We start from the raw sequence: 26,175 nt of genomic DNA on the forward strand, positions 1-26,175 counted from the left end.
TAAATGGGGCTTGGAGTATCATTGTAACACAGTTCAGAGGCATGTAGCCACCACATCTCTTCTTAGATAAGTTACCATTGCCCGAGCTAGTTTATTTCCATTCTGTTTGTAAGCATATTTCAGTATTATGATATTAATGAAATGAAGTGTTATTTCTGCTACATTTCTGTATTTATGGTTATATCTATAATTTGTTTTGTCCTAGTTAATTTCGGATCATGCCCATAACAGGTTCTGAAGGCAATTTTACATATGTCTTCTTCCATGATTCAGATTTGATGGTAACCAGAGCGTAAATCAATCTTCGCGAACATAGTGGCTCCTTTCACTTGGTCAAACAAATCATCTATTTGGGATAATGGATACTTATTCTTAATAGATAGTTTATTTAATTGACTGTAGTCGATGCAAAGCTGCAAGTTTCCATCTTTCTTCTTTACAAAAAATACAGGCCCCTCCCCAAGGCAGCACACTTTGGCGGATGTAATTTTTGTCTAGAAATTCTTGGAGTTGCATATTTAATTTAGTCAATTCCAAAATTCTCATATGATAAGGGGCTTTGGATACTAGGGCAGCTTCGGGAATTAACTCTATAGTAAAGTCAATGTCTCGCTTGAGAGGTAATCCAGGAATCTCCATTAGAAATACATCTGGAAATTCTTGTACTATGGGTATATTTTCTAAAGTTACGATTTTCTCTTTCCAATTAGTGTACCCCACTTGAACTGCATAAATTTGACATCCTTTCCTAATACATTTACCCAATTGTAAGACAGTAATGGATCTCAACTTCACAGATCTTTGGACTCCTTGAATTTCATGTCAAACTCCCTCATCATTGAGGTAGCTAATGGTTTTAGTTTTACAATTAACAAGAGACCAATGACTCTCAAGCTAGTCCATGCCAATCAATATATCATATGATCCTAGGGGAAAAATATTTAAATTTGTTGTCACATATCTATACGCCTAAAAGAACTTAGTCATCAAGACTGTCATGTCATTTAATGTATTGAGCATGGGTAGTCCATATGATGTTTACAAATGTATGTTCTTCCTTGCAGTGAATATTTACATATGATATCAATATTCCTTTGTGACAATTTCAATAGCCTAAGTAATAATAACAAAGATACCAAAGCATTCCTGGACTTCAACGTCATGGAAAATTCATAATTTGATGATATATTCAATGCTGAATTGTTGTTTTTCTACAAGCACCTTGATTTCAGAACCCCTCTGAATGAAATGAATTTAGCAATTTATAAGTAGTTCAATTGGTGCTAGGATATCCTCTGGCTTTAACAATCACTATAAAGTATCTACAAGCTCTGTGGAGACTGGCATCGGTTTTCCTTCTAAGAATGACTGGAAGAGTATGAAGGCCTTTTCAGGTTCATGCAATGGAACCTCATGGCCTGCTCCTCTGATTGTTACAAATGTCAGCCCTTCGTATACTTGAGTCCATCCTCCCACCTGAGCATCACAGACAACTATCAACATTCATACTGATAAGAGCAAAGATTCTGTTGAAATTCGAGAGTTATCTTTACCATCATTGCACATTGCCAATTTCTATTTCTCATTCCTATTAGAAATAGAACAATGGTGAGCATCATAACAAATGCATTGCCCTACAGGCAGCCATTGCATTTTCATGCTTTTAGAGATAAGACAAAGATGACTCACCTGCCCATTGTCATACCAAGGATGCCAGTGAGTAACCGTGCGAAGCTTAAGCGCATTTATAGAATTTCTGGTCGATGTTACAGGAATCACTGCATCTGTATCTCCACTGCACGCCAACAAACAACAAGATCAGATTTTCTACAGCAGACTTATGATAGAACACAAAAGAAAAATACCAAGAAGAAGTTTCCTGTGCCATGTTCTGATTAAAGAAATGACATGCATAATGAGTTGGAACCTGAACATCCAAATGCGTAGTCCAGCTTTTATGAGCTCTCGGTAAATTGACAACACAGATCTAGGAGAGTCTCCCCAATTTTCACCAACTGCATCAAAGTATATTGGAAATAAAACAAACTAAATTTGTCAATGAACACTATTTTATAGATACTCGAAAAGTAGCATCACAAGATCAGAAACACATCACCAATTTAATCATAAGACTACAAACCTGCAAGTCGTCCACTCATAAGGAATTCCTGTAACATTGGCGTGAAGAGCCTTTTGTACCTCAGGTAGATTGAAGTAAATTTTGGAATATTTTTCAGTGCAAGGGTCATATCCCCCAAACAGATGCTTCCATGACTGCCAAGAAAGAATGACTATGTGAGAGAGAGGATATAGTCTTATAGTAGCCCTGAGACTATTTTCCAGGTAGAGGTAAGGGTTAAATTTGATTCCGGTGGTTGTTGGTGGCCAGCCACCTATCCCAATTAGACCTCCACAACTATCTCTTTCAGTTTTCCAGTTTCCTTAATTGTAGCACAATTTACTATTTTTAGCAATTTTCCGGGGCCTGAACTTTCGGAGCCGTTTTGAGGCCCTAAACGATGTTTTTTGGGAAAACTGGGAGCAACATGGGTTGATATTCCCAAAGTTGTAGTCCTCGGATAGATCTTTCTAACAAGGTATTGTGCATGTCAAATGGAGATCGTATGCCATAGTTACAACCCCGGGAAGTTGGTGTACCAATTTACCCAAACGGGGCCCATAGTTGGGCGTTTCATCTCCCAGGGTTAGGTTTTTAGATGTTTATGGTTTTTCATTGTTTCTCAACAATAAATAGGCCTTCGAGCCTCATTTTAATGAAGTTCATAGGCATGTAGCTGCCACATCTCTTCTCAGAGATAAGCCACCATTGCCCTAGCTGGTTTATTTCCATTTCTGTTTGTAAGTATATTTCAGTGTTTTACATTAATGAACTGAAGCATTATTTATGTTGCATCTCTGTATTTATGGTTATTTCTGTACTTTATTGTGTTCCTGTATAAATCCGGATCAAAATTACCATAGATTCATCTTAACCAGGATCTATTAATCCGCAAAGGATAAAAGCACGTTACCATGAACTTCAAAGATCCAATTTTAAGGTGGATTTTGTTAATTTTTTTTTTTTTAATTTATTATTTTTAAGTTGTGATTTTAGATTTCTTCTTAACATTAGAAATGGGATGGCAATTTCTTTCCATTTTATTTTTTGAGTGTTACTCCACCCACATACACAAACAAAGATCTCTTTCTCCTTGAATTGTAAAAGCACCTAGCATCCTTCAATGCAATTACCAGCCATTTTTATTCACCATGAAACAAATTGTGGACCTTAATGCCATGCCAAAATATGCTTAATTTGAAGAACCAGGGCCTCAATCATCCAATCCACTCTTAATTTTGATGTGTTAATAAGGGAAAAAAGATACCAAATGGAAAAGATACAATATCAAAATTTAAGCATGCCCTGATACTGATTTTCCAACAAATACAATGCTTGCATCTAATATAGTTACTTTCCCTTTTTTTAATTGTTTTCCATATCTTCCAGTATTTTTCAAACAAAGAAGGGTGTAGATGTTGTATGGATCGATTTTCCCCATTTCCACGTCACGTACTCTAATGCTAATCCACATAGAATTGATGGATGCCTAAGAGAGGAAAAGTCAAAGAAAATGTTGAGCATTCGGAAGGTGTTTTTAGATATCATACCGTGACACCACATAAATTCAAAAACCCCTACACGATCATGGAAATCATCTGTAACTCCATTTCCCACCTGCAAGAACCATGTTACTCCCCATATTAATCACACTATAAGAATATAATTGCCTCACTTTCTCCTATGTTGTACTACTTAAACCAAATGATTTTTGGTTATCTATTATCCATTTCAGGAGTCCCTCATTTTATTTTGATGACACTGCACACATTTTATTCGTGATAACTGCATAGGATCTTACCATATATCTCTTTAGATTAATGACTGGATTTTCAATGTCCTTGTTGTCTTTGTAAATTACTTGAGGTAACTGAGGAACATAATGCCCTGGAAGAAAACAATATTAAGAAAAAAGGATATTCAGATTAATTTTAGCTCTGATATTATATTTATCCACACCTATGTTGGTAATGAAGGAAAATGCCTCTAAACTCTGTACTTGAAATCAGGAAAAGCTTGACATCCCTAATGCAATAGTTTCTTTATCAAAAATTAAAAAAATACTAACCAACAAAACTTGCATCATTCAAGGTCAAAGTTTTTTTTTAATATGTAGCTAGAACTTCAATACTCCTTCCATCAGTCACTATCTCAGGGCTGAAAGTTTGATGCAAGAGCATACCCTCCAATCTTGGTGATAGCATAAAAATGAGTGTTCTTTTTGTGATAAGTAGAAAGCCAATATTAGACACTTAATCTTTAAGTAAATATTAGTAGACAATTATTTTTTAAAATACTACTATTTTGTTGTTTCCTCTTAAATCAGAATCTTTTCCTCAGTGCAAAAGAAGATAGAAATACAACAGAGTTATCTACTTAGTGGCTTGGACCATTTTCTTTAATGGAAAAAGAGAGAGTGGGAGAAAGCAACTAATAAGGAATGATATTGTGAGTGTTCTTTGCGTGCCTTATGTACTTCGTATATATATATATATATATATATATATATATATATATATATATATATATATATATATATATATATATATTATGGTATTGTATCGAGTGGTATCAAAGCTCATGTTTCGCATTTGAAAGACTTTTCTCATGGCTGAAATTCTACAAGCAGTTTCTTTATGGTGTTGCAAGATGCCACCACAGAGAACAAAAGAAGCAGCACAAAAAGTCAATGCTTTAAACATAAAGGTTGATTCCATGTATACCAATCTCATAAACATGAACATGGGTTTTACTAAGCTCTCAAAGAGTTAATGACACGATATTCGTTAATTGATCTTCTAAGATATGCAACTCATAGCCTGCAACAAACATGGAGTTGTATTTCCTAATGTAAATTTCTTCTTCAATGAGGTTATTTGACTATATCGATTGCCCCAACTATATCATCTCTAAAAACATATACCAAATTCTCGAGCCAATTTTGGCAATGTCATGGAAAATGTTGGGTACTCATCTCCAATTCAACATCGCTCATCATCAAATTGCCAGGGAAAAAGAATTGGTGAATAAGTCAAGAGCATCTTCCTTGCATTGTCTGGTCAAACATCAACCCAATAATTGGACTTGATAACAAGGATGACCTCACCCTATTTCCCAGTCCTCAGTACACAAAAGAAGTATCATGGTGATACACACAAGATTCGGTAGAGGTCTGTTAGCTCTAGACTCCAATTACTCCATTGTTTTCATAACGGCAAGCAGAGAGAACATGAGAGAAAGCTCCCAATCAATAATTCATGATCATTGAGAGCTCTGACACCATGTTAGTTGTGAAAAGAGGTGCTTTCTATGACACAGTATGGTCTCAATATGGACATGTTAGCTCTAGACTCCAGTTACTCCATTGTTTTCATAATGGTAGGCAGAGAGAAAGTGAGAGAAAGCTACCAATAAATGAATCATTGATCATTGAGATCTCTTACACTGTGTTTGTTGTTGCAAGAGATGCTTTCTATGACACAGTATGGTCCATAACCTTTTTAGTAGGTTAAAAATGAAATGCAATATCCAATCAAAAGAAAAAGGAACAAATAAATCCCCTCTAAAGTAGGGTATATCTATTTTAACTTAGAATCTACCAAAGTAAGGTGTATCCATATTAATTTAGAATCTATTAAATTTATTGAATATTTTAGCTTTTTCACTATTGAAAAAATAGTATATTATATAGATTTGAAATCTCTACGTGCTATATGGATTTCGAGTTTAAAAAAAATATGTTGATTTGGATTTTGTTTTTACCTCTTTTAGTATTTGTTTAGAATTTTAGACCCTACATGTGTTTTCTTATTGAATTCAAAAATACATATATATGTATATGATGCAATGAATAAGACTACTTTTAACACTGGTATACTCTTACCTGGGATATTATTGTGGTTTCATGCCTGCATACACATAATGACAGAGAGAGAGACAGGGCTACTTCAACAATACATGACTGAATACAGGAGAAATTTATGTACCTCCATAGCTCTCTCCTGCAATGTAAAACTCTCTATTTTTATATTGAGGGAATCTTTCCAACCAGTTGAGCAAGAAGGTGTGTGAATCTTCAGCTGCAATTGCAGGGTTAAAAATATTTTAATCTATCTATATTGAGAGTATCAAATGCAAAAAGCTAAATGGTAAACTTTACTGTAAGCACCATACATCATACCAGTTCGTTTGTCTCCAGACTTGGATATAGATGCTAGAGGTGGCACTGCTGAGCTAGATGTTAGCATCTCGGGATTATAGACAATAGGCATTGTGATGGGTGCCATGGGTCCTATTTGTTGAAGTGACATTCCTCGTGGCTGCACAGTGCGACAAAGAGTTGAAGGCACATGGCCTATAGGGAGCATGTAGAATGGAATTTCTTGATCTGAGGAAGGTTCATGGACTTGCTAGTAGGATTGTGGCTATTGGTATGTGAATGGGTATGCTTGTTCCATTTAAAGTTCTACTAGAATCTGTTGTTGTTGGGATAGTGTCCCTAGGGCTATTTTTGTGGTTAGTTAAACCAAGTTTTGTATAATTTTTTTTAAAAAAATGTAAAGTCTCCGCGAACTATGGATGTAGAGCACGCAGACAGATAGGAGTCAAAGGGATCTTAGCCCCTTGTTTGGATAGATAGATAAATCGATTTTGAGACTCATCCATGGTCTGTGGACCATGGTATTATCTTGAGAAGGCTATATATTTTGAGTCATAGCGGGTCTAGAAGTAGTAGTGGAGACAAGGAATCAAGATAGAGACTATTTTGGGTGAGAGCTAAGGCAAGAAGGGTCTGCTTCCTGTACTTAGGTGAGAATGGGAAGGATCCTACAGCTGAGTGTGCAAGAGGCATTAGTAAGTCTGTAGCTGAGTGCGCAGGGTAGAAGAGTCTGTAATTTGAACATTAAACATCAATAAAGACCGATTTTGAAGAATTACTGTGCATTTCTATTGATTATGTTTATGCTACATTTTGTCGCTCGATGATATGTTTTCATGAAATAATGAATGAATGTTGCACGAACCAACTGTATCTGTCTTATTTATGCATGATTTAAGTAGTTATCTAGTTTCGCAAAGATAAGAGTTCTTTCTGTTATGTTTTCTAATGAATTTGATAGATCTGTGTGAACTCATATCTAGGGTTATTTATTGATGTGTGAAAGTGGATACATTGTTTGTTTAAGGCCTGAAAAGACTAATCATAGACATTTGCGAAGGTATAGAAGCTGTTTTACCCTAGTTACAGTAACGAGCCCTAGAATATTACTGATATGTGCGAAGGAAGATCTGAACTGTCAGAGCCTAAGAATCACTTATCACATGTCCCTAGATGCAGAAACCTGGTTCTAGCATCCCCCAATACTGCTTCAGGTGAGACTATAGCCTGCGCTATGCAGGTTGTTGATGAAAGTGCCAGAAATTAGGGTTTTGTTGGTTGGTGCGAACAACTTTGAACCTGGGTCAGGCCCCCTTAAGCCAACAAATCGTTTCGTTGCCAAGGTCGGGATCTATCTAAGAGATTTGTGATAAATGGTTCCCTACGAAGAAAGAGCTTGACAAGTGGATTGATCGAAAGTCACACGTGTTCACTGCTCAAGAGAACAAGAGCCCTAAATTAACCAAGGAATAGTGGTCACAGAGATTTTTGTACACTGACGAGACCAACACATTCTTCTGTTTCTTCTCTGAATAACTATATGAGTGGTTGTCCAAATTGGTTGATAGTCAAGGGACATGGAGGCTCGAAGGCCCTATAGTGTGGACTCCTGAATTGGTGTGACATCTAAAAGGATCAGAAAGAAATATCTTGTGCCTTGTGGATCACTGGTTTGATCACACATTGGGCAGTTTTGTGACTTATTTCACGGTTCATAGAAATATCATTTATAGTGAAGCAGAGCGAAGGATCTTTATAGGACCGTGAGGTAAGTATTTTAAATCATTGAAGACTTGGATCAAAATGTTGTTATGTGAAAAGAGGGTTATGCAATCACCTTGATTTTCGGGGCTACGTGAAGAGGAAGATTCTTTAGAAGAAACGGAGGATCCAACCCAAAATATAGTCCGCTCATTGAACCCCCTTCAAACGACGACGAGGGGATAATGTTGACTACGCCGCAAAGTGCAGTTCAGTTAATTACATAGGGTATTCCAAGGATATCCCATCCATCCAATCCACCTCCACCTCCACCTCCACCTCTGCCCCATACACCTTCACTTAGACCTCCATCTCCACTTCCACCATTCAACATGGCGAATGTGATGAAGATGTCGATTTTTAAAGGAACAGAGACTGAAGATCCAGAATAGTTTTGGTTTGTCGCAGATGTTGTTTGGACAACACAGTAGATTTTAGACGATACTGTTAAGAAAGAGTAGTTGGTTACAACCTTATAGGACCGCACATTGACATGGTATATAAAGTATTGCACTGATAACCCCAATGCATCGTCAGTAGATACCCAGCTAACTTTAAACAAGGGGTTCAACAAGCCTAGGTCAGAGGTGCAGTCAGTATTTGAATTTAAGGAAATCTGATAGAAGGTCGATGAGACACCTTGGTACTTTGATCAAAGGTTGAAATGCCAGATCAGGCAGGCTAATATGCAAATCTCAGATACCCAACATTGTGACTGGTTTATAGCATCACTCCTACCACATTTAAGAATACCTCTATCACAGAAGAAAATAGCGACACAAGCGGAAGCCTTGGAGATAGTGATGAGGCTGGATGCATCGCCTATTCAAAATACGAACCTTGGGGTACAAAAGATTCATTCACAACTAGAAAATTTGCACTTGGGGTTGCAGAGCTTGAAGAAAGGAAGGGAGGCTCAGTCGAAGGTGTGCGCTAATATCTGGTGTCTGAAATGTAAGAGCCATGGACATGATAAGGACCATTGTCGGTCTTTAAAAATCATATTACAAGGGGAGGGCCTGTACCCTTGAAGCTAGAGAATAATGTTGGGACAAGTGCGGGAGCTACATTGTGGTGCACTATTTTTTAGGTTACAGGACAACATGCTACTGATAACCACCATCTATTTCATAAATTTGTACAGACCCTTCAACAATTATTTTGCAATTTCTGTAAGTTTGTAGGACACGGTGAACACCATTGTAGAAGTTATGAGCTGATGATCGATATGACCTCGACCTACAGAATGCAGGAAGAGAATTGGCCTCAGGATCAAGGTGCAGGAGAAGCATGTGGAGGATTCCAAGGCCGAGGACGAAGAAGAGGTGTTGGAACAAATCGAGGGCATGGGTAGGTAATTTGCTATAACTATGGTGAAGTAGGGCACTTCACGCAAGATTGTACAAATCCCACACACCCCTCCTGTTAGTATTGTCGATAGTTTGATCATGTCATATAGGAATGTCCAGTCCTTATGGAAAAGAAGCAAGAAAAGAAGGTGCAGCCCCAATAACCTACGCAGAACATTCAGATGATGATGGTTGAGCCTCACGAAGAGGATCAGAACATAAACATTGTATTGAGAAGTGGTATAATGACTGGCACAGATAAAGGTAAGAATCCTGAGAAAGACGGATATGTATGCAAGGTTGCTATGAAGGAAGTAGACTTTGATCTTAACCATGCTAAAGAGACCTTCCTAGAAGTAAATAAAAACTTCGTTGAGGCCTCCACCTGAAGAAGTTAGGATAAAATCCCAGAAACTAATATGATGCAAGATTTAGATCCTTCAATACTAGCTACCTTTCAGGAGACTTGTATGAAGCTTCTGCACGATCAGAAAGCAGTCGAAGGATTGCAAGACTTAATAGACAGGTGTGCAAATAAGGAAAAGACTGTTACTGAATAGCAGATAGTAAGGAAGATTGGTAAGCACAAGGCACTAACGGGGCGCGAGATGAGGCTAACCATGCAGATAGGTGACTATGAAATGGACCAGGTAATTTTCGATCCGGGGTCTGATGCGAATGTATTACCTAAGAATACATGGGAAAGGATGGGGAGACTTGTGTTGTAGTGGTCTCCTATTCAATTGCGCATGGCAAATCAACAGAAGATTATTCCAATGGCGTGCTTACATGGTGTAATGGTGGACATTGAGGGTGTGAGTGCACTGGTTGAATTTGAGGTCATTGAGATAGGAATTGACTAGGCTATTGATATGAATGGGGTAATCAACTTGAAGAAGCAAAAGATGTCATTTGAGAAGAAGTCGCTCAAGGTTGTAGTGCCATTAGACCCTGCAAAAGGAGCGCATTATACTAAACCTGTGCACAACTATGTAGAAAGTGACGATAATCTAGATTAGATATACAAGATAACAACACGAGATGAGGATTGGATCAATCGTACAACCGATGGGTGAATTTCATGGGACAGGGATAGCTCCTGCGCCTAAGATTTAGATGAAGAGCTTGAACACTGGCATAATCTGCTGCATGAAGTATCTACGCTCTGTTGCAACATGATGACCAAGTCACTCAGGTGTGTTTTGACCGAGGTAAGAAATCTTCTGCATTATGATTTTTTGACTGATGTGGAATTGTTTCTAGATGCATTTGAAAGAGAAGTACCAGAATAACATCGATTCTAGGCATTAGAATTGGAATTGTGCGGTACACTTGCTCGTTGGTGGTGTATGCACAAACAAATATTTGTAGGATGGAGAGAATACAGAAGAATGATGAATTTAATGTTTGACTATGCTAATACAAGAATAACCAAAAAATATAACGGGAAGGATGATCCGCTCGATCACTTAGCACGATGGACTAAGTCCTGGGGAACAAAACCACAATCGGAATCGGTGCATATATTATGTCATACGCTAGATACAATCCCAATGAACTAGTATTTGGAGACAGAGCTTCACCATGGGACTACTGAATGAGACATCTTAAGGGAGATTTTTCTATTAACCTTCATATTTGAAGATGGCTTTGATAGTATTGATGAAGCGCTACAAGAAATAAAAAAAAACTATATTCAAAATGCCAAAGGAACCGGTAGAATGGACTTAGCCAGATTGGAGTACCTAGCTACACCATGCGCTCAAATGCTATAATGTGACTGCTGAAGAAGAGGATGATCCATGGAATATTACCATTCCAAGGACCGAAGGACAGCGCAAAGTCCAAGGAATGATGGTGGAAAACATGGATATATCAAAAACTTTGAAAACTTGACAGGTAAATATTGGATCTGAAGAAGAACCTAAGTTCGAGAAGATAAGAGATTATTGGGATGAAGATATGGTTGATAAGGTAGCTGAGCTGATGCACGAGTACCAGGACTTATTCCCAACAAAATTTTTAGATTTGAAAGGGATTGTCAAAGATTTAGGTGTTATGAAGATTACATTGAAACCAGATGCAAAGCCTATTAAGTAGTGACCTTATCGATGTAGGTTTTAACCCCGTATAGAAATTACCTACATATGAATCCTAAAACACAAGAAATAAACAATGCGAGAGCATAACACATAAAACACATATACACAAAGATTTTCCCCTGGATCCCAAAACCAGAACTACCAGCTTGATTTTTCATTATATTCCATTAAATGTTACAATACATATTTATACATGCCAAAGCATCCAATACCATGGACCAAAAACCATCGTGTCAAAAACCATGGACCGAAAACCATCACGTCCAAAACCATGTGCAAAAAATCATGCAGAAAACCATAGGTAGGTCTGCCCCGGACCCCAAAGAGTGGGGTTACCTGCACCCCTCAAACCCCCTGTGACTCCCCCCTCTACGCAATCAGCGTAATGAAGGGGGGGCTCCGCCCCCCTTCTATCCCCCCGATTAACTACGTGGGCTAGTCGTGGAAAGAATATAACACAACCCAACATTATCCCACTTGTTGTTTTCTTTCCACACAGAGCCACAAGAGAGCTTAGTCATTTATCCAACCCTGCAATGCCCATTGTTTCTCTACACCAAGAGAACTTCTCAAAGCTCACATATTTTTTCTATCCATCTACAGTATTCTTCGAAGTGTCCACCTTTACCAGCAACACCTTTTTGTCTTCTATCATATCCCTCACAAAGTGATATTGAACATCAATGTGCTTTGTCTTTGAATGATATGCAGGGTTCTTTGTCAAGAAAATTGTACTTTGGCTGTCACAGTCTATCCTTATAGCTCCTTATACTAACCCCATACTTGAACACAATCTCTACAACCAAACTGCTTCCTTGCTTGCATGAGTGGCTGCCATGTATTCTGCCTCTATAGTTAATAGTACCACTACAGATTGTTTCTTACTCATCCAAATGAATGCACCTCCAAATAGTTTAAACACATACCCACTTGTAGATATTCTCTAATCTAGATCTTCAACCTAGTCTGCATCAACAAAGCCATGAATATCCAACACTCAATCCAATCCTAGACTTCCTTGGTAGCACAAACCATAATCATTAGTGCCACGCAAATACCTGAAAACCCACTTCACTGTTGTCTAGTGCTCCTTCCCTGGTTTTGACATAAACCTGCTCAATACTCCCACTGCATGTGCAATGTCTGGTCTAGTACAGACCATCGGATACATCAGTCTACCAAATGCACTTGCATATGGAACACGGGACATGTCCTCTTCCTCTTCTTGTGTCTTGGGACACTGTTCAAATGATAACTTTACACCTATAGGAATATGAACCTTCACTAGTTTACTATCCTGCATGTTAAACCTTTGCAATATTGTCTCGACATACTTCCTTTGGTTTAACCAGAGCTTCCTCTTTATCCGATCTCTTTTAATTTCCATGCCCAAAATATAGTTTGCAGCACCAAAATATTTCATGTCGAATTTGGAGGACAAATGGGTCTTCAAATACTGGATAATTTCTTTGTCATTTCCAACCAGCAACAAATCATCCACATACAAGACCAGATAAATAACACGGTCACCAATTAATTTGAAATACACACAGTGATCTGCTTTGCTTCTGGTGAAGCCAAGTCCTCGTATAAATGTATCAAATTTCTGATACCACATCCTTGGTGACTCTTTTAATCCATACAGAGACTTTTTTAACTTTCATAACGTTTCTTTAATACCCTTCATCGTAAAGCCTTCAAGTTGCTTCATGTAGATCTCCTCTTCCAGATCCCCGTGAAGAAATGTTGTCTTCACACCCTTCTGTTCTACCTCAAAATCAAAAGTAGCAGCAACAGATAAAAGTAATATAATAGAAGTTACCTTGGGAATAGGAGAAAAAATATCACCAAAATTAATTCCTGGAACATGGCAATAACGTTTTCTACCAACCGAGCTTTGTATTTCTCCACCTTTCCTTCTACATTTCTCTTCTTCTTAAGCACCCATTTGTTGCCAATGGGTTTCCTTCCAGTCGGCAACTCCACTAGATCCCAAGTCTCATTTTTGTGCAAAGATGCCATTTCATCAACCATGGCCTCTTTCCAGAGCTTTCCATCCTCTGAATCTACTGCTTCCTTAATAGTTATGGGATCATCATCAGTAATAGATACAACAAAATTTGAACAGAAAGTAGATGGACTATACCTTTCTAGCTTCCTTCTTTCTTGAACTGATCTTCTCACACACGGAGTTTGTGGCTCTTCATCTTCTGATTCCTCCTCTATTCTAGAGTCTAATTCTTCCTCCTTTAGCTCAAACTCTATCTTCTCAGGTTCCTTTGGTTGGCCTTCATGTTTAATAACATCTTTCACCTCTTTGAACACCACATCTCGACTGTACACAACCTTCCTTGTTACTGGGTTCCAAAGCTTATAACCCTTTAAACCATCCTTATACCCAATAAAGATGCACTTTTGAGATTTACTATCCAACTTGGTTCATTTCTCCTTTGGAACATGTACATATGCATCACATCCAAATACCCTCAGATGTGAAAGAGAGGGTTTCTTACCAATCCATACCTCTTGTGGAGTCTTATCCTCCAACACTGATGAAGGTCATCTATTGACCAGGTAACCTGCTGTCTCCACCGCCTCTACCTAGAATTCTTGTCTTAACCTGGCACCACTGAACATGCTTATTTCCCTTTCCATCAACATCTTGTTCATTCTTTTTGCAACTCCATTTTGCTGAGGTGTATATGGAGTAGTCTTCTGTCGTGCTATACCACACTTCTTACAAAATTCTTCAAATTCCTTACTGCAAAACTCTCCACCATTATCTGTCCTCAGCACCTTTATCTTCTTCTTTGTCTGGGGTTCCACCAGAGCCTTAAATTCTTTAAACCTATCAAAGACTTCAGATTTCTTCTTAAAGAAATATATCCATGTATTCCTTGAGAAGTCACCTATAAATGATACATAGTACACATACTTACCCAGTGATGAAACCTTCACAGGTCCAAACACATCACTGTGCACAAGCTCTAATATCTGTTTCACCCTCTTACCACTAGAGGGGAAACTCACCCGATTCTGCTTCCCATATACACAATTTAATCATAAATCAAAATCCAGAAAGCTATTATTCATACCTTCTACCATACCTTTACCATGAAGTATTTGAAGGCCCTTCTCTCCAATATGTCCAAGCCTTTGATGCCAGAGCATGGTCTTCTCTCCAGAGACCACTATATTTTCTGCTCCACTTTCAGGAACCACGGAACTATTACACCCATCAACAACAATGCTACCTTGTAGCTTGTATAGAGTTCCAATTTGAACTCCCCGCATCAATACCAATGCCCCCTGAACCATCTCGCAGGTATCCTTCTCAAACTCTGTTTTTACGCCTGCATCATCCATCATGCTTACAGAAATTAGATTTCTGGCTAATGCAGGAATATGTAGAAGACCCAGAAGTGTTTTAACCCTTCTACCTTGCAACTTCAACTTTACTTTTATGAGACCAACGATTCTAGCCTTCCTGTCATCCCCCAAGAAGACATCACCATCATCATATTTCTCATATTCTCATAAACACTCTCTATGGGGAGTGAAGTGAAAGGATGCACCTAAGTCAATCAATAATGCCTCATGATCTACATGTGTACTTGAACAAGCCAAGTACACATCCCCACCTTCAACTGAGGTGGTTTTTGCCTCTACAGAAGGAGCATCATCAGATCCCTTTCCTTTATCAGGAGCTTTAGATTTACATTCCCTTTTATAGTGCCCTTCCTTTTTGCATTTCTAGCACACCACCTTTATAGGTTTTCTTGGAGATCTAGATCTCCCTCTAGGTTTAGATCTCTCACTCGATGACTTTTTCTTCTTCTTCTTCTTCTTATTTTTTTTGGGGACCGTACTCATAACAGACAAGGCATCACCATTCTGGCTCTCCATATTTTTCTGTCTCATCTCCTCCATCAGCAAGGATGAGACTATTTCATCAAATTGCAAGGCAGTTGTATTTCTACCTATTGCAATAACTAGACTATCCCATGAATCTAGTAGAGAACACAACAAACTGATGCACTTATCTTCATCTGAAATTTTAATATCAACAGATAATAACTGCATTACCACATTATTAAATTAGTTCAGATGCTCTGTCACCAAGTCTCCATCTTTCATCCTCAAGTTATATAGCTTTTTCCATAGGAACAATTTATTCACCAAAGAGTTAGATTGGTACAAAGTCCCTAACTTGTCCCACAAATCCTTAGCTGTAGCTTCCCATGAGACATTCAACAACACTGAATCTAAGACACACAATCGTATTGTGCTCTTTGCCTTCCGATCTAACTTCTTCCATTCTTCATCGAACACTCCCATTGGTTTAGTACCCAGATCTACGACGATCCACTAATCTTTATCCACCAACAGATCCTCCATATTGAGTTTCCACAACTCAAAACTCTGACCATTAAATTTCTCAATCTCTATCTTTCCACTTCTCGCCATCTTCTTTCACCACCAGAATCGATCTCGCAGATCTCCCACTAAACAAGGTCTACCACAGGCCCGAGAAAAACCCCTCAGCAACAAAGGCGTCCCCTTGAAGCCAGAACAACTCTGATATCAAATGTAGGTTTTAACCTCATACAGAAATTCCCTGCATACGACTTCTAAAACATAGAAAATAAACAATGCGAGAGCATAACACATAAAACACATATACACAGAGATTTTCCCTTGGATCCCAAAACTGGGACTACTAGCTTGATTTTTCATTATATTCCTTTCGATGTTACAATACATATGTTTACATGCCAAAGCATCGAATACCATGGACAGAAAACCATCGCGTCCAAAACCATGTGCGAAAAATCATGCACAAAACCATAGGTAGGTCTTTTCAACCTAATATAGGGTCCAAAAACAAAATTTTCCTGGGCGCTACCCCGGACCCCATAGAGTGGGGTTACCTGCACCTCTCAAACCCCCTGTGACTACCCCTGCTACGCAATCGACGCAACCAAGGGGGGGCTCCACCCCCCTTCTAACCCCCCGGTTAACTACGTGGGCTAGTTGTGGAAAGAATACAACACAACCCAACAATCGAATGGATCCAAAGTATAAGGAGAAGGTGTGCCTAGAACTGGAAGCTGGTATTATTGAGCCTGTAAAAGAATCTGTTGGAAATAATACTGAGAGGGGGGGTGAATCAGTGTTATTAAATCAATAATAACTTTTCATTTCATATTCTGATTCATATATGCTACTTCAGTTAAGGGAAATCGCGTGTACATGCAACTGTGTTTAATGCAACTAGCGTATATCCAGTAATTTTATGATTCAGTTAATCCATCATATGTTGGTCATTCATTAGCGCATCAGAACTTCATTAACCATATAAATAGTAAACAGGTGTAGTAAAACAGAATAGATCATCACACATATGCACACAAGATATAAGGTGGAAACCCAATGTGGGTGAAAACCACCTGCTGCAATCGTCTCTATCTTTTTAATAATAAGAAACTTATTTTTACAATTTTGTACTGGTGCAGACTTATACCAGTACGCAGGCTTCTACCTGCAGAAGACTACAACCTTCTCTTTTCTTTCAACTTCTCCTAGAAGGGAGCTACAACCCCCTAGCTCTTGTACTAGCTGATATTTTTACTAGTACGTAGGTGCCGGCCTACAGAAGGCTACAACCTTCTCTTTTCTTCCAGGGACCACGTTTCATAAATTTTTCAGACTAGATCCATCATCATTCAATCATCAAATATATATGCATCAACCAATCTCCTTTTCACAACTGAACCAATCAATCACTCTCACAACCCTTCAAACTGATCTTTTAGAATGCTGTAACCAGAATACAGTAACCAAAACCCATAACATTGCAATAGCAAACAGAAGTAGCTAAAACAAATTTTACAAGGTATATGCTACTTCCTTGTGTCGAACCTGCGTATATACACACCTTTCTCAAGGTGAACCTGCATACAGATCTGCAAATCAAACTTAAGATGTATACATTGTTTTGATATGCATAACCTGCGTGTATACGTGCCTTTTCTAAAGTGAACCTGCGTACAAATCTGTAAATGATGATTTTAAATATTACAACAATTCCAGACTTAAGTTATACCCAGATCATCATATTTACAGACTACAACATGCGCCAGTTATTCAGATAAATGATCAAACCATAGAAAAATACTTCACTTCAAGCCTTAAGGTCTTGACCCATCATTAGATCTTATCCTTCATCAAGCACTAAGGTTCATCCTTGGTTCAGATCCAACGATGCACCATAACCCAATAACATGTGCACTAGATCTTGCTCATCATCAGATTTTCAATGCTTGAGTACATTTGCCTAATCATCTTCTCCTCCTTTTATAGTCTTAGGCCTTACTCAATACCATGGACCAAAACCACTTAGGACCAATACCTTGGACCAAATACCTGGGGTCAACACTTCGGACCAGATACCTTGGATCAATACCATGGATCAAAATACCATGGACCAAATACCACAGACCAAAACTTAGTTTTCCAACATGTACGCGCCTTTCCTTCCATGAAAGTGTGTGTGTACGCTATACGCGTCTTTTGGTCAGCGAACTCACGTGTACACAGGGCTTGGTCAATGGGGAACCTGCGTATACCTTTTTTTCTTCATTTTGTGAGTCTGAACTATGATCTGTCATCTGAGTAAGTTGCCATCAAGTACAACACCTATATCACCTGTATCATAATCCCAACAATCTCCCCCATTGGACTTGATGGCAACAACAACACCAATCACTCTCCCCCTTTGTCATCAAGGGCAAAGGGTCATGCTCCCCTTGAGCATAAGCAAGGTCTGCAAAAAGACAACATGACTCTATACATACATTACCAAGGACCTTCCTATCACCAAAGACTCATACATACATTCATCTCCCAACCAAGTGGGGATATACCAAGTTTGACTCATCCACCCAACCAAGTGGGGATATACCAATTGTTTATACATGTCAAAACAAGAACATTACATCATCCATCCCATGCATAGTGGGGTAACAAAATATGACCTTTACATTGAAAGATATACATGACATATAAAATAGAGACCAAAAATCTGAAACAAGACCATGATAGTCATCAGCAACTATCATCAACAGCATCTATCAATCAGCATCGAGACCAGCAACCATGTTCTCCCCTGAGCTTGTTCCACCTGAATAAAAAACAACTATGAATTTGTACCAAGATCTTCTAAGATAATGCCAACAATGCATTATTAGAAGTATATGCTCCCCCTGAACCTGTGCCAGATGATTACTGTCAGACCCATATCAGACTCCTTTCATCCTGAGTCTGGCCCATTTCTTCAAACCAATAGATATGTGGTTGTCTCCACCGAAACCGGCGTATGTACGCGACTACGCTTCATGAAACTTGCGTATAACCACATTTCTCTGAAATAGATAAGTTTTAACAGTAGGATGATGCATCAACTACTCCCAACTTTTGTCTGAGATATTCAAATGTCTCTCTGGGCAGTGGTTTGGTGAATATATCAGCAACCTATTCTTTGGAGGGAACATACTCCAATTTGACCTTTTGTTCAAGCACTTGTTCACGGAGAAAATGATATTTGATGGGTATGTACTTGGTCTTGGAATGCATGACTGGATTCTTTGAAATATTGATGGCACTTGTATTATCACATAAAATGGGAATGGGTGGAGTACATGTGATCTGTATGTCTTGCAATGTTTGCATCATCCAAAGGAGTTGTGTGCAGCAAGATGCAGTGGCCACATATTCTGCTTCAGCTGTAGATAATGCAATTGAGCTTTGTTTCTTGCTGAACCAAGACACTAATCTAGAACCCATATAGAATGCACCACCACTAGTGCTTTTTCTATCATCAACGCTTCTTGCCCAATCTGCATCTGTATATGCATGAAGTGTAAGATCTATATATCTAGAATACGATAAACCAAAATTCTGTGTTCCTTGAAGATATTTGAATATCCTTTTGACTGCATGAAGATGTGATTCCTTTGGATTTGCTTGGAATCTTCCAACTATTTCTACTGCATGCATGATGTCTGGTCAAGTACCTGTTAGATAAAGCAAGCTGCCAATCATGGATCTGTAAGTTGGTTGATGCACCGCTACTGATTCATCATTTGAGCTGAGACCGCATCCTGTTACTATTGGAGTACATACTGGTTTAGAATCTTCCATGCTGTACTTTTTTAGAATATGTTTGAGATATTTGGTTTGTGACAAAAAAATACAATCTTTGTTTTGTTGAACTTGTAGACCAAGAAAGTATGTAAGCTCACCAAGGAGGGACATTTCAAATTCTTGCTGCATTATTGAAGCAAAATTTCAACTCATGGCTTCTTCATTGCTACTAAAAATGATATCATCAACATACACAACAAGTATTAGCAATTTATTATTGTCAATCTTTGTGTATAAGTTGCTATCAGCTAATCCCTTTGAAAAACCTTGTTGATGGAGATATTTGTCAAGACGGTCATACTAGGCCCTTGGAGCTTGTTTTAGACCATAGAGAGCCTTTCTAAGTCTGCATAAAATTTTTGCATCATTTCCAAGAATGAATCCATCTGATTGCTCAATATAGATTTCTTCTTCTAAGTCACCATTAAGAAAGGTAGATTTTGCATCCATTTGATATACTTTGAATTTCTGAAAACTAGAAAGAGCAAGGAACATTCTTATGGCTTCAAGTCTAGCAACAGGTGCAAAAGTTTCTTCAAAATTTATACCTTCTTGTTGAGCATATCCTTTACAAACAAGTATGGTCTTGTTTCTAAGAACTTCTCCATTTTCATTCAACTTGTTTTTTAATATCCATTTAGTTCCTATGATATTCTTATCATGAGGTCTAGGAACTAATTCCCAAGTATTATTCTTTTCAATTTGTTCAAGTTCTTCATTCATGGCCTTTACCCAACATTCATCTTTGCATGCTTCATTTACATTTTGAGGTTCGGTGGAGGATAGCAATGCTAGATAGCTTGAAGCGTCTGAAATAGTTCTTCTTGTCTGCACGCCTACCTCTTTCTGTCCCAAAATTTGCGTTTATGGATTATTTTTCTGTACATAACTGGATGGAGTTTTTTCTTCTACTGTTATCTCTTCTTCTGGTGCTTTATTGGTTTCTTCTTCAAAATTTGTGGGATTTGATGTGGAAGGAAAATCCTCATCTTCTTCATAATCTTCGGTTTTTATTTGTTTTGGACTTTTGCATGCTTCGTCAACCACAACATCAATACTTTCAATAATTTTCCCAAGTTTTTTATTATAACATTTATATCCTTTACTTAGGGAAGAGTACCCAAGGAGAAGACCTTCATCTGCTCTGGGCTCAAATTTACCAAGTGTTAAAAAAATTATATATGACAGAGAAATGCAAGACATATAATATGTGGAAAAACACAAACACATAAAACTAGAGAGACATAGATATAAGTGGTTCACCCAGTTTGGGTTATGTCCACCCCGAACAGCCAATCCTTCCTTTCTATTATCTATCAAAATGAAGAGACACAACCTACAGCAGATCCGATGTAATATCCTTTGTTTTCTCTCATAGTCTCACCTATCTGTTTCTCACTGTAAGAATACACATGTATTACACAGCCTCAATACAATACCCTCATACAAAGAGAGGGGTTTCCTTCTAGGGAAAAAATCCCTATAATAAACATAAGTTCTAACATCAGATCATCCACCTAATAAATGACCCAGATTGACTAGAAATTACTAGTAATACTTTTACAAGGCAATTTTACATCTGTTTTTAGCTTCAGGGGCGCTGCCCCCAAAACCCCTGCCGGGGGACTGCTGGCCCCCGGACCCCCGTGAGGTGGACAAGTCCCCCCGCACCCCCCCGCGTGGAGGGGTGTACAATCTTCCTAGGGTATACATCCAGCTGAAACAAAGATCTCTAAATAATCATGCTCCACACCCAACACCAAGTTTTTCATCAATCCTTTTTATGCAACATTTGCTTCCAAAAACTTTGAAGTATTTTATAGTAGGAGTCTTACCATACCAATTTTCATGCGGAGTTTGAGTGTTGTTTACCCAAACATTTTCTTTGTTGAGAATAGTGACGGCAGCGAATGCAACTTCACCCCAGAAGGTTGCAGGAGTTCCAGACTCATCTAGCATAGCACGAGCCATTTGTTGAACAGTTCTATTCATCCTTTCTACCACTCCATTTTTTCGAGGTGTCCTTGTGGTGGAGAATTCCCTTTTTATTCCATGTTCTTCACAAAAATAAAAGAATTCATCCGAGGTAAATTCCCCTCCTTGATCAGATCTGAGGCATTTGATTTTGCGATCTGATTCATTTTCAACTAAAGATTTGAAGGCTTTGAACTTTTCAAATGCTTCATATTTATGCTTTAGAAGTCCTATCCAACACATTCTAGAAAAATCGTTAATGAAAAATATAAAATATTCTTCTCCAGGAAGTGACTTTTTCCTTGATGGTCCACATAAATCAGTATGGACAAGTTCAAGAGGCTTACTAGCTGATCCTTCCTTTTCAGGGAAATGTGCTCTGGTTTGCTTACCAAATTGACATGATTTGCATATTGTATTTTCTGGAATGCTGATATCTGAAAGATCACGAACAACCTGGAATCTGCATGCTTTTCTTATTTGAGGGAAGCTTAGATGCCCCAATATTCTGTGCCATAGCCAGTGTTCATCATTTTTGCTTAGATAGCACTGTTGTTGTCCTCCCTTGAGTATGTATAAGTTGTTTGGAGTTCTTACACCTTTGATCACTGTTTCTCCTGTATCAAGCTCACGAACAACACATCCATTTGATCGAAATACTACTTCATTTCCTTGATCACACATTTGACTAACACTTAACAGGTTATGCTTAAGACCATCAACATACATAACATTCCCAGCTTTAACTTTTTCTTTTAAGAGAACAAAGCCTTTACCTTTTATGACAGCAGGAGTGTCATTTCCAAATGAGACCTTCTTTTCCTTTTCTAAGGCATTATATGAATGAAGTTTTTCTTTGTCACCTGTCATGTGTTTTGAGCATCCACTATCGATGTACCACTGATTTTCTTGTCCTTCTACATATAATGCTATACCACATCTTTCTGCTTGCGGTTCTTTCTTTCTCCATATTTTGGGACTTAATGAAGTTTTCTCCTTCTGAGATGTTTGCCGAAAGTTACTCCTGCATTTAGATTCTTCATGACCAAAGTTGTTACAGATAGAGCATTATATTTCATTTTCAAGAAGAGAAATTTATTGTAGGTCATTTTCATGATCCCTGTCACATTCCTTTGATTTCGTGCTTCTCTATTCATGATGATCTTGTAAGCAACACATTGAGCAGCTTTGTGTCCAAAGTTATGACATGAAAAACATTGGCCATTAAAGAAGTTCCTGCGATTATCGAATCTACTGACCTAGTGATTGTAGCTTCTATTGATATTCATTCTTGAAGCAGATTGAGTATGATTTACATGAGATTGGTTGTAGCTTATGTTCATCCTTGAGGTAGATTGAACCTGATTTACCTGGTGATCTGCTTTATGCCTTTGCTTGTCAAATTGTTCACCACTCTTTACTACATCAAGATAGGTTTTAGTGGAGGTTGACAACTTCTGTGCTTGAGATGCTTCTTCAGTATATCCAAGACCTGTCTTTATCAGAGGAGAACACTGCACTTTGATGATTTCATTTACTGTTTTTGATCCTTTAGTAAATCTAAGATTGAGAGCTTTTGTTTTCTCAATATCCTTTCTTAGACCCACAATTTCACATTCTAGTTTTTCATTGTGTTTTTCTCTTTCAGCAAGTTGGAATGTCAAAGTATATATAATCATATTCTTTTCTTCTAAAAAAATTTTGAGTTTAGAGATTTCTTCATAAAGGTCATATTCATCTAACGCATCCAAGAAATCATCATCTTCAAAAGCTATCAGAAGTCTATAATCATTACTATTTTCATCTTCATCACTATTTGATAAACCATTGTTATCTTCATGCGTATAGTAGCTCTTCTTACTTACACTTTGTTTTCTATTCCATTTTGCAGATTCCTTACTTTTATCAACCTTATTTTTATGAGGAAATTTGGCAGCATAATGACCGACTCTTCCACAAGCAAAACATTTGAAAGGTAGTTTACCTCTGAATCTTCTGGTACCCCGTTGAAGGTTTTTGACAAAGTTTGCTTCTTCTTCTCCTTTTGATTCATTGAGTTCTTCTTTTCTTGAAGCTTTGAATGTGACTTCTTGTTGGGTTGTGTTATATTCTTTCCACGTAGTTAATAGGGGGTTTGAAGGGCACCCGTAACCCCACTTTATCGCTGCCCCGAAAAATTTTGGTTTTGGACCCTATGTTAGGTTGGGCGGACCCACCTATCGTTTTATGCATGATCTTCGCACATGTTTTTGGACGCGATGGCTTGCCCCGAATTTTTTTTGTTTTGGACCCTATGTTAGGTTGGGCGGACCCACCTATGGTTTTGTGCATGATTTTCACACATGTTTCTTGGACGCGATGGTTTTCGGTCCATGGTATTGGACGTGATGGTTTTTCGGTCCATGGTATTGGATGCTTTGGCATGTATAAATATGTATTGTAACATTGAAAGGAAAATAATGAAAAATCAAGCTAGTAGTCTCGGTTTTGGGATCTAGTGGGAAAATTTCTGTGTATATGTGTTTTATGTGTTATGCTCTTGCATTGTTTATTTTTCTGTGTTTTACAATTTGTATGCAGATGATATCTGTACGGGGTTAAAACCTACATTTGGTATTAGAGCAGTTTTGGCTTCAAGGGGACGCCTTTGTTGCTGAGGCGTTTTGCTCAGGCCTGTGATAGACCCTGTTCAGTGGGAGATCTGCGAGATCGATTCTGGTGGTGAAAGAAGATGGTGAGCAGTGGAAAGATAGAGATCGACAAATTTAATGGTCAGAGTTTTGAGTTGTGAAAACTCAAGATGGAGGATCTGTTGGTGGATAAAGACTAGTGGATCGCGGTAGATCCAGGTAGTAAACCAACAGGAGTGTCCGATGAAGAATGGAAGAAGTTGGATCGGAAGGCAAAGAGCACAATATGATTGTGTGTCTCAGATTCAGTATTTTTGAATGTATTAGGGGAAGCTATGGCGAAGGCTTTGTGGGACAAGTTAGGGACTTTGTACCAATCTAAGTCTCTAGTGAATAAATTGTTCCTGTAGAAAAATCTGTATAACCTGACGATGAAAGATGGAGACTTGGTGACAGAGCATCTTAATGCATTTAAGTGCAACAGTTTGTTTTGTTCTCTACCAAATTCGTGGGATAGTCTGGTTATTGCAATAGGTAGCAATGCAACTGCCTTGCAGTTTGATGAAATAGTCTCAGCCTTGCTGACGGAGGAAATGAGACAGAAAAATATGGAGAGCCAGAACGGTGATGCCTTATCTGTATGAGGATGGTCCCAGAAAAGAAACAAAAATAAGTCATCGGGTGGGAGATCTAAATCTAGAGGGAGATCTAAATCTCTAGGAAAACCTGTAAAGGTGGTGTGCTGGAAATGCGGGAAGGAAGTGAACTTCAAAAGGGACTGTAAATCTAAAGTTCCAGAAAAAGGAAAGGGATCTGATGAGGCTCCTTCTACAGAGGCAAAAACCACCTCAGATGAAGGTGGGGATGTGTACTTGGCTTCTTCAAGTACACATGTAGATCATGAGGCATGGTTGGTTCACTCAGGTGCATCCTTTCACTTCACTCCCCATAGAGAGTGGTTTTGAGAGTATGAGAAATACGATGTTGGTGATGTCTTCTTGGGGGATCACAAGAAGGCTAGAATCATTGGTCCCGGAAAAGTAAAATTGAAGTTGCAAGGTGGAAGGGTTAGAACACTTCTGGGTGTTCTGCATATTCCTACATTGGCCAGAAATCTGATTTCTGTAAGCAAGTTGGATGATGTAGGTGTAAAAACAGTGTTCGAGAAAGATACCTGCAAGATGGTTCGGGGAGCACTGGTATTGATGCAGGGAGTTCGAATTGAAACTCTGTACAAGTTGCAAGGTAGCACTGTTATTGATGGGTGCAATAGTTCTGTGGTTACTGAAAGTGGAGCAGAAAATCGGTGGTCTCTGGAGAGAAGACCATGTTGCGGCATCAAAGTCTTGGACATATCGGAGAGAAGGACCTTCGAATACTTCATGGTAAAGGTATGGTAGAAGGTATGAGTAATGGCTCTCTAGATTTTGATCTCTGTGAAAATTGTGTATATGGGAAGCAGAATCGGGTGAGTTTCCCCTCTGGTGGTAAGAGGGTGAAACATATATTAGAACTTCTGCACAGTGATGTGTTTGGACCTATGAAGGTTCCATCACTGGGTGAGTCTGTGTACTATGTATCATTTATAGATGACTTCTCAAGGAATACATGGATATATTTCCTTAAGAAGAAATCTGAAGTCTTTGACAGATTTAAAGAATTTAAGGCTTTGGTCGAAAACCAGACAAAGAAGAAGATAAAGCGCTGAGGACAGATAATAGTGGAGAGTTTTGTAGTAAGGAATTTGAAGAATTCTGTAATAAGTGTGGTATAGCACGGCAGAAGACTACTCCATATACACCTCAACAAAATGGATTTGTAGAAAGAATGAATAAGACGTTGATGGAAAGGGCAAGAAGCATGCTCAGTGGTGTCG

At 38.4% G+C, this 26,175-nt stretch overlaps 1 pseudogene; it reads right to left on the reverse strand.

Moving 5' to 3' along the window:
* Nucleotides 1-1,257: 1,257 nt before the first annotated feature.
* Nucleotides 1,258-26,175, reverse strand: part of LOC149240940 (serine carboxypeptidase II-1-like) — a 67,274-nt pseudogene continuing 42,356 nt past the window's right edge.

Source organism: Pinus tabuliformis, chromosome 8, assembly GCF_031772625.1.
Source record: "Pinus tabuliformis cultivar Carrire ecotype Pingquan chromosome 8, CPIR1, whole genome shotgun sequence".
Classification (NCBI taxonomy): Eukaryota; Viridiplantae; Streptophyta; class Pinopsida; order Pinales; family Pinaceae; genus Pinus; species Pinus tabuliformis.